Source organism: Drosophila montana, unplaced genomic scaffold (genome assembly GCF_035044405.1).
Source record: "Drosophila montana isolate Dmon_TW-CO22-7 unplaced genomic scaffold, ASM3504440v1 contig_2178_1, whole genome shotgun sequence".
Lineage (NCBI taxonomy): Eukaryota > Metazoa > Arthropoda > Insecta > Diptera > Drosophilidae > Drosophila > Drosophila montana.
The window spans coordinates 3,415,070-3,430,191 of record NW_026997075.1 but is presented as its reverse complement, the minus strand read 5'-3'; the positions used below and the strand labels follow the sequence as shown (position 1 = coordinate 3,430,191).

General features: G+C 37.4%; 1 protein-coding gene across 1 annotated transcript in view; it reads right to left on the bottom strand.

The window, feature by feature from the left end:
- Window positions 1-7,280, bottom strand: part of mgl (megalin) — a 162,156-nt gene extending 154,876 nt beyond the window's left edge. The window contains exon 1 of the mRNA XM_064680956.1: window positions 7,151-7,280. The gene's annotated coding sequence lies outside the window, so the exon portion shown is untranslated. The remainder of the gene's footprint in view (window positions 1-7,150) is intronic.
- Window positions 7,281-15,122: the final 7,842 nt, after the last annotated feature.

The window sequence follows — 15,122 nt, the reverse complement described above, 5'->3', positions numbered from 1 at the left end:
TTTCGGTTAATCATCAGTTTGCAGCTATGCATGAAGGTTGTGATTAAACGACTGAATTTCATAGAGCTTGTACGCGAATACGTGTCGAATTCCGATTTCGCACTCTGCTAAATATGAACTAATCCGACCGATTACACTATGCAACAATACTATCTGTTTAGATTAGCCACAATTGGTTTTTTGTTTGCAAATTGACATGATTATCGTGGCCGACTTGCTCAGACCTACGACTTTTTTAAAGTCTTTTATTATCAATACCCAAAATAAGCATTACAATTTAATAAGTCCATTAAATTGGAGCATTCAGCCACTTTCACGCAGCGAACTGAATTTCCAGCAACCGCTTTATCATGCTTAATATAGATATTTATTTGAAAATGAGTTCAAAGTTCATCGAATCCCGCCCATTTTGGGACATTACAACACATTTATTTTGTTAGAATAATATAGTGTAAAGCTTTGAAAAAGAATTTTGATTTGATCAGTCAAAAATTAAGCTTTCGCGCATACAATTCTTAATTTACATTTTCCTTTTCCGGAAAGTGTGAATACTAAGTTTGTGCAAAGCTCTTTGAAAATGAGTCTGGACCCAGTCGATTGGTAGACAAAAATAGTTTCATACAATCAGTTTCCACCAATATTTCACACTTGCTCGTGGAATTCTGCAAAAGCGAATCGTGCACTTGCATCACTTAAGCAAAAAGACAATCAATCAGCCAGGCTGTCAATCAGACAGTCAGTCAGAAAATCAATTAAATATTTATTTAGCTTTAAAAACTAGACTATAAACTGAAAAAGTACATTTATAAATGCGACTCATAAAGCAACTGTGGCATTGTTTAAGCCTGAATTGATCTGAACTAAGGAAAAGCATATTTGATATGCGATTATAGTTATGCTTGAAACATTGGCCCCGCTTTGTGTGGCTTCTGTTGGCTTTGTGATAAGCGGAATCGGAGCAAATTTGAACAAGATAAATGCCGCTTAATTGCTGAACACTGAACGATGAACGCTGAACGAAACTAAACACGCTCCGCTCTCCTAGAGCGAAGACAAAGGAAGACTGATAGATGTGGAGATGAAGATTGAGCTGGAGATGGAGCGTACGGATGACACCACAGAGAGATACCACATCAAATTATAAACGAAAGTTTCCCAAACAATTTAATCAGCGGCGCACAACACTGAACAGACCAGACAACGGGCAAATCATAGGGGGAGAGCGGGTGCTGCTGAAGAGGGGTACTAGAGGCAACAAAAGACGCAGTCTGAGGTGGCAGCAGGCAGCAGGCAGCAGGCAGCGGGCAGCGGGCAGCGGCAGCGACGCTGTTGATGCTGGCTCTTAACGTTGCTCAAAGAAAAATCTTGTTAGATCTCTCAAATTCCCTGCCATGCCGCCCCACCTAGGGCAACGAGCAATGGGACAGAACGGGGCAGAGGATTGGAAAAACAAAAAGAATAGAAAAGAACAAAACATTTGGAAAGCAAAACGAGTACGAAACGGATGATGAAGAGACGAAGAGACGAAAACACTCTCTAGGAAAATCGTTTAGATGGTTAAAGTGGAAAACTGAAAAGCGCACAAACTGCTCCAGCAGCTACAACAACAACAACAACAATAACAACAAGTTGCTGATGAGCGCAAAGGGAGAAGCAGTTGTGAATCTGGAGTCGATGGCAAAGCCAGCCGCAGACGCAGAAACAGTCGCAGCCACAGCTCTGGAGCCCGTGTGATTGGCATTTGGGGGGAAAACTTGTTACCAAGACAAAAACAAAGATGGGAAAAAGAAAAAAAAAACCAAAAACAACTAAAGAAAAGCCATGTAAGCACGCAATGCTCAATCTGTACGACTTTCCGATACCTGCAAAATGCTTTTGTTTAAAACATTGAATGGCATTTTATAATAAAGAAATTGAATATAAAAAACGAATCGGTTTGAATCTGTTCACGGCTGCAACTCAACTCTCGAAATAAGGTTCAGTTCGTCAAGCTGTTTTTTTTACAATGAACCGATCCATAAGATTATAAGGAACTGAAGCACATTATTTTTATTAAGAAATATGACGAAACAAGGTGCGAACCTGAACCTAGATTCATAGATAAAAAGAACTGGTTCACGAGCCGAAGCTTGAGTCTAGGCATCAGTTAGAACCGTGAACCGAACGACCGATGCCGTCTTTGTAGAAAGTTCACAATTTACAAATAAAAGTATTTTGGTTTGTCTAAAGTAAACTGAGCTTAACAAAAAGCAATAATCAACAATTATTTGTACAAAATCAAAATAATAAATAGGAGCTGCAAGTTATATTGTACACACAAATAATATATTATTATATTTTCATATAATATATATATACATATATATATAAATTATGATATTTTCATAAAATATGCATAAATTCTTATATTGTACATAATATATATAATTTATACCATCTATAAGTATGTATTATACGTAAAAAGCACGAAACACGAGTTCAGATGAGTTTAAGGATTATGTTTATGACATCGTTGGTTGTATTTCGTTAGATGTCTGCTTTACTAAAAAAAAGATTAACGAAAAGAGATTTTCAAAATAAACAAGGCTTGCCGAGGCATTCAGTTGTGATTCTCAACCGTTGAGGCAGACGACAAATACCAAGACTTGCAAATATTTTGCTCCCTTTAAAATCAATCAAAGCCAAAACTAATTTAAAAATTTAGTTTGAATTAAACTCTTATATTCCCATTTAAGTGCGGAGGTTTACGAGTTCCAGGAAAAAGAAAAATAAGCAGTAGGAAAGTCGAGAATGAGGTTCCACCTGCTTTATAACCGTTCGACCGATAAAATGTAAAGCAATTGGGCGGTATGAGGGCGGGGTTGGATTTGCGGGGCAGATAGGTGTAGGTGAAGGAAGCTGCTGGCAAAGTGGTCCTGAAATGCGTTGCCAGACAGACGACGAGCACATGCAAATCTTTGCTATATTTTCTATTTTTGTCGTTTAACGGCAATTGGACAACTTAAAAGGATTTCCCCTAGATTGAAGAGTGTGGGCAGGGCGGTTGGGACGGGTGGGCGGGGGGATGCGTATTACGGCAAAGTCGCCCTTTATGCTTGATACGTTTTCAATTTAAAGACGGAAATTGCAAGACGAAAATCGCAAGGGCGACACATTTGCTGCCGTCAAATGGATTTTGATTTTCGCTTACCTGTCAAATTCCGGGCGCAGCAGCTGTGGCAGCTCCTCACTTGCGGTGCTTGTAATCCAAGTTCTAGTTGCGCCGGCGTAATGGCAATCGGGCAGGCGGCCGAGCGAGCGGGCGCGTGAGAAAGAGCGAGCGAGCGAGTCAGAGAGAGAGAGAGAGCGAGCGAACAGGAAGAATCCTGGACAAGTTGCATTCAAATTGACGGCCTGCCGCAACGAGTCAAGGCCCAGGACAGGTCAGTGCCGTAGTCCAGGTCGGTCAGGTGGAATAGGCGTAGGAGCGCAGGCAGCAGCAGCAGTAGCGGCAGCGGCAGCGGCAACGGCAACAGGTAGGCAAACGAGTATGCATATAACGGCTTATACACATACACTCACACTCAAGATACCGAAACCAAAGAACCAAAAAAAATAAATAAAAATAAAGGAAGAGATTCCACACAAAACTTGGCGAAAGACAACGCACAATTACGGGAAGAACAAACGAACGAACGAAAAAAATATATGTACATGCATATATAGCTAAACTAAAAACAGCGCGAAACGAAAATTAAAACTTGCGCGCGCGATTCGCTCGGAGAGAGCGAGAGCAAGAGAGAGAGACAGAGAGAGCGGCAGCGTGAGAGAGCTCGTGTTGTTGTTTTTGCTGCTGCTGTTGTTACTCAAAAGAGTGTGACTGCGACGGCGCGCCTATGAAAAGCAACTGAAGCAGCGACGCGACGTCGCGACTTGCCAACTCTGATTGTGCGCGGCGGCACATACCGCGACGTCGGCGTCGCAGTCGGCGCAAGAGACACGTAAGTACCAAGTAAGTATGTTGCCTGACGTTGAAGTCTTTTGTTTTTTGTATTTTTTCTTTTTTTCTATTATTTTTATTTTCTTTTACTTTTAACAGTGTTGGAAAGCACTCGAATTGCAGGTGTGGCTCCGCCGGCAAAACAGCCAACACTCTTATGCTAAGTTTTAAGCAATATATGCATGCACACATATACATACATATGTTGTATGTGTGCATGTAAAGATGTATACGCGTATGTGCATTCAATATGTATGCGTGTATTTTGGAGCTTGTTTCAAAATTTCTTCAGTTATTATTTTGCGCTTTCAATACAGAACCAGTTTCGATTGCTGCGCAAAAACCGTCGCGTTTCGTTGTTCTTCTCTTTGTTGTGATTGTTATTGCTTTTCTTGCTTGCTTTCTACATCGTGCATTTTATGCAATTTGTTAATCATTTTGTATGATATTCTTTTCTTTTATTTATTTTTTGTTTTTGTTTATATAAGTTTGTAAAATATATACATATATTGTATACGCATGAGTTTTGGCTTTGGTTCTTATGATCAACTTTTGACATTGCTTTTGTAAGCCACATTCTTTTGTTGTTGTTGTTCTTGTTGTTGTTGTAGTTGCTGTTTGAAATCGGGTCGACAGTCTCTGCTTAGTTATTCTATACAGTGCTCGAAGCGTGTGTGAGTGTGTGTGTGTGTGTGTGTGTGTGTGTGTGGACAAACAGGTATCATACATAAATATGTATGTATGTAAATAGACAGAGATAGAGAGTGCGAACGGCAGATCTGTGAGAGCGAGAGGTCCTCATCTTGGTCGTCGTCATCATAATACTCATCTATGTATACGCCAACCTGTCGTCTCTTTGCCTCTTTTCACCTTTCTTTTGGGCTGCCTGCGCCGTTGTTTGTGTCTTGAGGCTTTTGCTTTGCACGCTCGTTCGTTTCATTTCATGGCACTAACACGCACACACACACACACACACACACACGCAACATCATTATGATTATCATGATGAATATTATCATAATTATCAAGTTGATCGTTTGTAAGTTGCTTAGGTAGCCCCTCTAATGCCGCTCAGCTCCACTTCTAATCCATAAACTTGGGCATTTTGTCTTACCTCGCATTTGCCTCGGCTATTACTTTGGGTGCTCCTTCTGTGCCCGTTCCCGTTCCTATTACTCACTGTCTATCACAGCCTCTCTCGCGCGCTCTTTCGCCCTCTCTCTCTGTGGCGCTCTTTCTCTCTTTTGCTTGTACGTTTCGTGTATTGGTTCAGATGGACGACGCAGTTAACCGGCTAAAGGCTAAGTTCGTTTTGAGCCACATCAATTAATCACACGCTGAATATGCCAGATCACTGATTCAATCTCTGTTAACTCTCCAAGCCCCACCCACCCACATTTTTGCTTGTGTGTGCTGAGTGTGCATATATGTGAGTTAATAGCAAAGCTTCCTAAAGTTCTTTGCGCGTTTCTTTTTGGCTTCGTTTGCTTCGCTCTCGCTCTCGCTCTCTCTAGACACCACGGTGTTGGATGAGGTAAGAAGAGCGTAGGAGGAGGTTTGGGTTGCACCATAGATCAGATGCAATTTTAGGCAGAGAGACCAAATTTTTTTTTAATCTTTTTTTTTTTTGCCAACGTCAACGATGGCAACGTCAACGATGTCGTCGACGTCGACGACGACGTCAAATTAGAAAATTAGTTGCACAGTCTACGAAACTTGTTTATTGGCTTTCTAACCGAGTCGAGTCGTGTGTGAGAGAGAAAAAGAGATAGAGGGAGACAGACGACATCTGCATATACATATGTGTGTATACAAATATGATAAAGTGACAGCTGAAGAGCTGGAACTGGCTTGTTCTGGAACCCCCGCTACAAGCTCTACCTGATTTTCAGCATGAAGCGCAAACAATTAACAAAAACAAAAATTTTTTAAGTTTACGAAAATAAAAATTGGGCAAAACGTTTAAAAGAAATCTGACGATGTTTGCTGCCGCTGCCGTCGCTGCTGCTGCTGCTTCTTCTGCTGCTGTTGTGGTCGTGTTGCATATACTACATAAATTGCGAAAAGCTTTCGCATTTGTGAAATAATTCTTTGTGAAATTGTCATGGCACTGCCAAAATGATTTACGGCCCGCTGGCCTACAGCCTCATTTATCATAAGCCAAGAGGCATTCTAAGCCACATTCTCCAGCAGCGATTGGGCTAGCGATTTGTTGTGTCCGTCCGTCTTTCTGTCTGTCTGTGTGCATGTGTGTGTGTGTGTGTGCGTGTTTGTATGTTTGTCTGCTTTCACCTTAGCTGCAAATGGCTGCAGATTTGCAAATCATTTGCTTCCGCTTGCCTGCCGTTTATCCTGGCTAGAATTGTGGACACTCGACGGTTTTGTTTACGTTTTTAGGTGACGCTTTGGTCAAAAGGAAACGGCTTTTTCCCCTTTTTTTTTATGTTGAATTTTTTTTTGATTTTGGTTTGCTGCGGCGCACGCTCCCGGCCAGAGCCGTTGGTATGGCTCTGGGTCTGGGTCTGGGTCTCTACCAGTGCCAGTGGCAGCGCTTTAAAAAGACTGGTTTTCCACGTTGGCCCCGTGGCTAAAAAGGAAGTTGCTCGTAAAGTGGCGAAAGCCGCCAGCAACAACAGCAACAACAGCCACCACAGCAACAACAACAACAACAACAACAGCAGCAATAATGTTTGCTAGCAAATTCTGCGACGCTTTCTTTCTATGCTTAATTTCGCCTTGGACTTAAATTTGGTTTTTGGTTTTTTGGTTTTGGCTCTGACTTTGGGTTTCGTATGCGCTGCTGCCACTTTGCTGTCATTGTATTTCGTTTTCAATATATATATATGCATATGCACATATTTATGTACATATATATACCCTTATATAGACATATATATATATATATATATATACATATATATTTAAGTTTAAGCCTGTTTTTATTTAAATTGACAATTTCACTGCCAAGCACGTAAAATTTTAAAAAATATATAGCGAAATGATTTTCACAACAAAAAAATATTTTAACAAAATTTCAACACTCACAACTCAAAAAAAAAAAAAAAAAAATATACAAATTTGAAACAATTTATATTAGTTGCCGGCTTTTTTGCGCATCGCAAAATTTAACAATTAACATTTACTTTGGTTGTTTTTTTTTTTTTTATATACTTTTTTTAATGCTGTTTTCCAAGTTTTAAATGTCTCCCAAAAACACTAGAGAGACGGCGACGTTGGGCACACGTTGCTGGCTTTGCTCTGCCGCGCTATAAGACCGTTCACGACAACGCTCCGAGAGCGACTAATGCGCTGGCCATAACGGCAGCCAAGTGGAACCCCCAGACACAGCCGCACAGAACCAGCGACGGCCTCGCAACACGTTGCCGACAACAACAACAGCGCCCGCTGCGACAGCCAACAACAACGCACAACAGTTGGCTCTTGGTCTGTGGTTGCGGTCGCACAGTGGCGTCGATTCAACGGGGGACAACAGTCGGCGGCACTGCGATTTGCAGAAGTGCATATCACAGAAACTAGTTTCGCTAGTGTTGTACGCATGGAATTTGCGAAAAAGAGATTTATACGACATACACGATATTCATATGGAGTATAAATACGATATATCTATACAGAGGTATCCATTGAAATTGAAAAAAATGGTATATGTGCAAGAGACTCGAATGGTCAAAAAAAGTGCGGCATACATGACATTTTCATACTTCGTACAAGCTCGAATGCTCTAAAAACAAAAAAAAAAGTATACGCGATATTCTTATATCATGAATGCGTTGAAATTGCGAGAAACTCGAATGTTCTCAAAAAACTAATGGCATACACATACAATAAAGGGGTATACATATGTGCCATAGCACGTAAGAGGCAGCATCTCTGAGCCCATAAAACATATAATATCTTGACCAGGATGACGAGCTGGCTCAATCAAGCGATGTCCGTTTGAATGAGCAGATCAAGTTTCTTCATTTAAATTAATGATAAGTCGCCCATTTCCACAAAGTTATAAAATTAATTTACATATAAATATCACAAAGCATATCTCGTAATTTATACAAGCTGGCAACACGAAATTGAGCACATATTATTTCGTATAGTATATAAGTAAAAAATATGTAAAATCCAACTACAAAAATATTATTTTTTAAAAAAAAAAATTGTTTAATAGCTGCATCTGCGATGTGTTAATTTCATCAAATGCGCTATATTTGTCAAAAAGTAGAAAACCTTTTTTTGAATTTCTGTAGAGCGTTTAGAATAATAATAGTTCGATTTGAAAATATATATATTTAAATACAGAAACATTTTGATATAATTGTATAAGTAAAGTTGTGAGCTTGTGTTCTCTTTCGATTAGATGATAGACAATAGGCGAGTAGATAAGCGTGATACAGAAATGAAATAAATATATATAGAGTAGATTTTGATAGAGAAAAAGAAATACAAATATATATATATATTATAGAGCTAGTTTTTATATAAGAATAGAATAGGTATATATAGGGTAGATCCTTATATAGAAATAAAATAGTAATATAGAGAGTAGATCGGATATAGAAATAAAGATATATACTATATATAGTGTAGATCTTGATGCGGAAAAAAAATAGATATATAAAGAGTAGATCTATATATATATACAGATATATACAGATATATACAGATATATATATATATATATACATATAAATATATTCGATTTCTATATCAAGATATATCTATTTTTTTTTCTGCATCAAGATGCATATATATATATATCTAGAGTTTTAAATCAGAATAGTGGAAATGTGCTGGGCGACCCCTGTTCGTGGCTTACAGCCACTCACGGCGGCCTTGTTATGTCTGTTTGAGCCACATGTTGCATGCAACATGTTGTGTGTTGTGTTATTATTTTTGACAATTGTTGCTTATGTTGCAGTGCGCCTCCAATTGACACATTTGAGTTCAACTTGTTGAGTTTATTGTTATCTTAATGTAATACTTATTTACGGTGATTGTCTAGCGAGTTCTTCGTACACCCGTGCTCTGACCTCTCAAATGCTGGCGACTTGATATTTACATAAACGATTTTCTGGCTAATCACAATTGAATCTATTTAGTTTTTTTCCTTATTCTTTTTTTTTTTTTAGAGCAACTTAAGTAAGTTTTGTTTAAAAGTGACACACAATAAATTTGCTTGATTGCCTTGAAAAATTCTAGAAAATCAGAGATCGTCTGCACATGCAAAGAGACATATATATATATAAGTATTTAGATGCTGTACATTCTTAATTTGTATATTCTCTTTTGTATATATACATATGTAATTTTTTAAGTACAACTCGTGCTGCTATTTAGTCCCCATACCCCACTCTTTTCGGCTGCCTGTGTGTGAGTTCTGTTCAATTTCAAAACAATTGCCGGCTGGATGAGCAGCTCGCAACACGTTGGACGGCATAGTGCAAGCATGTTGGCTTGAACTATGACACGACTGCAACAGGTTGCTTAGAGTAGACTCCTGTGTGTGGCGGGTGGTGTGCGGCGCGCGGCTCAACCGAAATGACGAGCCGCAAATGTTAGTAAATGGCGGCATTTGTCAATCGAGTTGCGCAGCTGTTTCGCTAATTTCTTTCTAATTTTGCCTGGGCACTGCGGACGCACATTCATTCCCGCAAGAAACCCCTTTAAAAACATTCGAGCCCGATAAAGCCCCAAATAATAACATACAGTTTGTGATACCCTTGCCGAGAGTGCCATAATTTTGTCACACAGCAAGAGACGTCCCTCCGAACCCTTTAAGGGGCATATATGTATATTCAATGAGTATCAACAGCTTAGTTGATATTTGTCTCTTTATATAGTCTCCGGTGTAAGGCTATCATCAAAATACTGCACTTGTTGGATTTTAAAGATATCTATTTGCTTCCTCTATACATGTATGTACATAATTCTATCAACATCGGCTGACTATATCAGATAGCTGTGAAAAATGATCATTTTTTACAATAAATTTTCTTTAAATAACGTGGACTAACTTGGAATTCATTGTTTTAAGTATGATTTTTACATGTGAGCGAAATCTTATCAATATCGGACCACTATATCATATGGCTGCCATAGGAAGGATCTTTTCACTGATCCTGATATTCTTGCCTGAAAAACTAGTTTTTTCTTGAAATAGCTTGTTCAAGCTTGGGATTCTCATTATTACAAATATAACCTAAACATATGAATTAAGTCTTATCAACATAGGAGAACTATATCATAAAGTTCTAAAGAAGAAATTGAACGAAAAATAAGAAGATCGATACAAAAAATTGTCAACTTCTTTTGGTTTGTATATATTATGAGAACCTTACATAGTTAAAGTCGTCCTTGATCGAAAAACTATATTATTAAAGAACAATTGGCTGGAAATTAATCTTCTGGCCACATTTCTACAAAGGTATTTCAATTTAAGTATGCTGAAAAGTGTCGTTCATTCTTGTTGGTTATCTTTTGGTCTTGTTCCGTAAAGAGGTGAGCATGACTCTAAATTACCAGCCTGATGATCGAAACACATATAGCCAGTTTTGTTGTAGGGTATACGTGAAGCCAATCCAGTTGCAGCGATTGGCCAGTGACATCACCAACGGTTACGAGTTATTTAGAAATAAAACAAACAATTTCTCGCACTCAACAATTGAATCAGGTAAGACCGGCACTTTTCCATTTAAATATTTAGCAAGCAATTAAAACAGAAGGTGTTCCAGAGACAGACTTTTCCATTTCCACATTCGTTTCCCCTCTTCCCGACCAGCAAGTCGTATTTTGGCATGCGACATTTTTCGTGCTTGAAGTATCAACAAGTCAACTAACAAATCTTGCAGAACCATAAATTATGCCATGGCTGAAGGTCGACGAATGCGTGACCCGCTCAGAAATAAATACTCTGACACACACACTCACACACACACATGCACACACACAGAGATACATATTGCATGTGCGTATATGAAAATCATAATCCAACAATTTAGAACATTCCATTCGTGTGTATCCGACTGTGTGCTACTCTACTTACAAATAAAATATTTCTTAAAATTCTTATTTCTTAAGCTGGTGACTTCCAAACTGTAACCGCAAGGCAGGGACATTTAAACTGTGACTTAAGGATTTTTCAATTTATGTTATTTGATGTGCGAGTATAAAAACATCAGTCGGGTGTATCCAACTGCGCAATAGTCGATTCAAAGGGTAGTTGACTAATAAACCTGTCTTAAAGAATCCCCAACAAAATGTTAGACTTTTTGTTTGCATCAACTTCTGATGCATTCCTCTGAAGAGCAAGCCACAAATATTGTGAGCACGCCCTAAACCGCCTTCCAAAATGGCAAATATTGTTATTTCAGACAATCTCATATATATAAATATAGCTTGATCCCCCTCGCTCGTAAAATTCCTGACACACTTACACAAAGACAAACTGATATGGCCATGAGGAATAGACTTGACGAAGTATAATTATCCAGGAAGCTAGGAAAAAAATTGTGTTTTTTTTTTTCCTTTGCTACTCTTGTAGAGGGTATTAAAGTTATGTCAACAAAAATGCAATGATTAAAAGGAGACATCTCTTTTTTGTACTCTTATAGAGTGCATTATGGGTTTGTCATAAATTGTGTAACACTTAAAAGGATACATCTCCGACCACATAAATTATATATATTCTTGAGCAGGTTCAACAGCCGAGTTGATGTAGCTAGGTCCAACTATTTATTTGTTTTTTGCTATTCAAATTAGTCTCACAGTTTAAGGGATATCGTTATGAAATTCTGTCCTTCCTTTCTAAGAAGTACATATGTACGAATAACCGGATCGGACCATTATCTGTTCATATAGTAAGAACCGCTAAAAAATGATCTTTTGTATAAGAAATGTTCTGTTTTTATAAAATATCTTAACCAAACTGTGAAATTGTGAAGTTCAGAATTCACTCTCTACATATCTGCAAAGCCGTTACTTTTATGTCTAGAAGTGTATTTAAACTTCGGCATGCCGAAGATAGCCGGACTTCCTATTTCTATAGATATTCTATAGTTGTTAATGCTTATCCCAGCTACCCAGAGGAGACGAATTCATCTATTGCAAACTCTTTTTCTGTAATTCGAGACACAATTGCGAACTTAAGGTACAAAGGTAGTTTCCCAAGGTCGAATTATACACCTGTTGCTCGAACGCTTAATTATTAACATTTGAATTAGATGTCGTGCTGCTTATCGCATACATTTGTTGCTGTGTTTCATTTTTAGGGCTGTCCCAGTCGGGATTTATCGTACGTAATTAATAGTTGTTGCATGCGATCAGTAAGTTGTTAGTTGTAGAGCATGGTATTAGCTTCTCGTTTATTATCAGCATACCAGATGCATAAGCGTGGGCTCCAGTCTCATGTTCGTGTATCGGAAATAAGGTGCAAAACCGTTTTGCAGAGCGCCATCTATGTGTGGAGTATTTGGGTATCCAAGCCAAAATGAAGTTTTCAAGCCAGCTTGAAAGCTTTTCTGGTGAAAAGCGACTGTCACGAAATAGCTTTTTCTGGCGCCACGCTGCGCACTCTGTTGAGCTTTAAGCACAGACAGGTTGGAGGACTGGTTGGCGAACAGCTTTAAGGACTTTAAGCTTTAAGCTCTAGAGTGAAGTATAGCGATATTTTCGTATAGGCAAATGTAAAATAACAGTAATTGAACGAGCCTAAAAGCTGCAACTGCTAACGCGTCGTATACGCAATGAGAGGCCGAACTGTTAATATAAGGAAATCGTTTTCTTTATTTAATGCGTATGCTGAGGCCTTTTTGGCGCTCGCTTAAATTTAATATAAGTAATCTTTATAGTTATTAATTAAATGTGTATTCCGTTTGCCTGTTATTAATAAATATATAATTAAAATACGAGTATTCTCAAACGTAATATTGATATACATTTGTTAACCATACGTTAATGACAAAAAACACACACATTTATATTTATTTTTGCTGGAAAAAAAAAAACAAAAAAAGACGCGTCATGTTTGAGACGTCCGACATTAATGTTTGTTATTCATTTTGTATTCTTATTTATACACACATAATCTTGAAGTTGATTATTATTTTTTAAATAATTGTTGTTTTTTTTTTTGTTTTTTTATTGTTTTCGGTTTTTGTTGCTACCATTTGACGACTTTTAATACACATCTACGAGTAACTCTAGCATAGGTTGGTTACAAGTAAAAGTCGTAAATATATATATACATATACATGTAGCATACGTGTGCGTATGTGTATATATATATATTTAGTTAACTGTATGTATGTATATATATATATATATATATATTGTGTATGTATATTTGTTATTTAAAACTTGTTGTAACATTTAATAAATTTAAACATTGATTGCTCTTGCGTTATGACAATAGGTTTTATATATCTCAATATGTATACATATAGGTGTATATATGTGTATATATATATATGTCTGTATATATATATATATATCTTCTCTCTACAAATTCTAGACAATTCAATATATAGCATATTGTTTCTTATTTAAAGCGCTCTTTCCTTGTGATTATCCTTGACTAAGCTTTAAGGTATTTAAGTTCGCCTTTGCATTTGCACTTGTGTCTATCTGTGTGTTGTGTATGTATGTAAATTGTTATGTATATATATATATATTTTTTTATTATAGGAAAATTTGGTTTCTTTTCTTTTTACGTCGTCCAGCGACATTTTATCATATTTCAAACATATGATAGGCTTCCTATGACAGGAATCTTCAGGCATTCAAAGGGTTAAACATATGTATTTGTAAATTTTTAGTACACATACGTTCAGATTGAATTCAAAGTACAGTTGACTCTGGAATACATTTTGTTTCTTTCGTTCTGGAGAATAATTTTGAAGAATGCGCAAAGATTGCGCCTGTAGCCAAAAAAAATTAGAAAAACGAATGGGAGCATTTGAGAACAATTAGCATTATGTACAAACTAAGCGAATGATGGATAATTTAATTTAACTAAATGCTGACGAATTAAAAACACACTTGCCTAACAACTATACATTCATTTATGCTTTATATTTATATATATGCGCTGAGACAACATCGAGACTAATTGAAGGAAACTCATTATCAATTTTGTTATATTTCCGATTGCAACAGTTAAGGGTCGAAATATTGATGTATTTTTTTTGGGAATCGTTTGTGGGCTCGAACTAATGCCTGCTGACCTGCTGGGCTGGGCAGGCAGCAAGCCGAGTTCAATGAACAAGTTGTCGCTGACTGACTGACCGACTGACTGACTGACTGACTGACTGATTGATTGATTAATTGAACGTTTGCATGATTGATTGACAGATTAATTTGTATATATAAATATATGTGTGCTCAATTGTTGATTTGATTGTTTTGCTTTTAGGATTTGCGGTTGCCAATCACTTAGAGTCTAACAATAGTAGTATAAAGTATTCAAAGGTAAATTAGTTTTAGCTATATAGTTGTACATAGGTTTAAAGTTTAGGTACATGGTACATTTTAACTCTCGTTTTTATGCATTTTTGTGTATCTCACAATTTACTAATCTTCTAATAAAACAGCAACAAACACTTTATAGTTTCTCTTTGGGTTTTTTTTTCAAAATACACAGATTTCAATTGAGGAAAGTATGTGATATGACACAACAGAATTGCTAATTACTTTGCATTCCATTTTTGTATGCCACATTTTGTTTTATTTTTATTTTTTCATTTATTATTATTTTTTGTAGCCTTCTGCAAGTTGTTTTTATTAGCTTTGTTATTCTTATTATATTTAGCTTATCGTTCAGTTTGCAGTTCGGAATTAAAACAAACACCTGAGGGTATACAAAATTACTGCAAGTGTTTTTCTTGTTATGTGTGTGTGTGTGTGTGTGTGTGTGTGTGTGTGTGTGTGTGTGTGTGTGTGTGTGTGTGTGTGTGTGTGTGTGTGTGTGTGTGTGTGTGTGTGTGTGTGTGTGTGGTGTGTGTGTGTGTGTATGTGTGTATGTATGTGTGTGTGTGTGTGTGTGTGTGTGTGTGTGTGAATATGAGGGCTAAAACTTTCCCAAACATTTGATAGTAGCAGCTAGAAAGAGACAGAGATAGAGAGAGAGAGAGGGAGA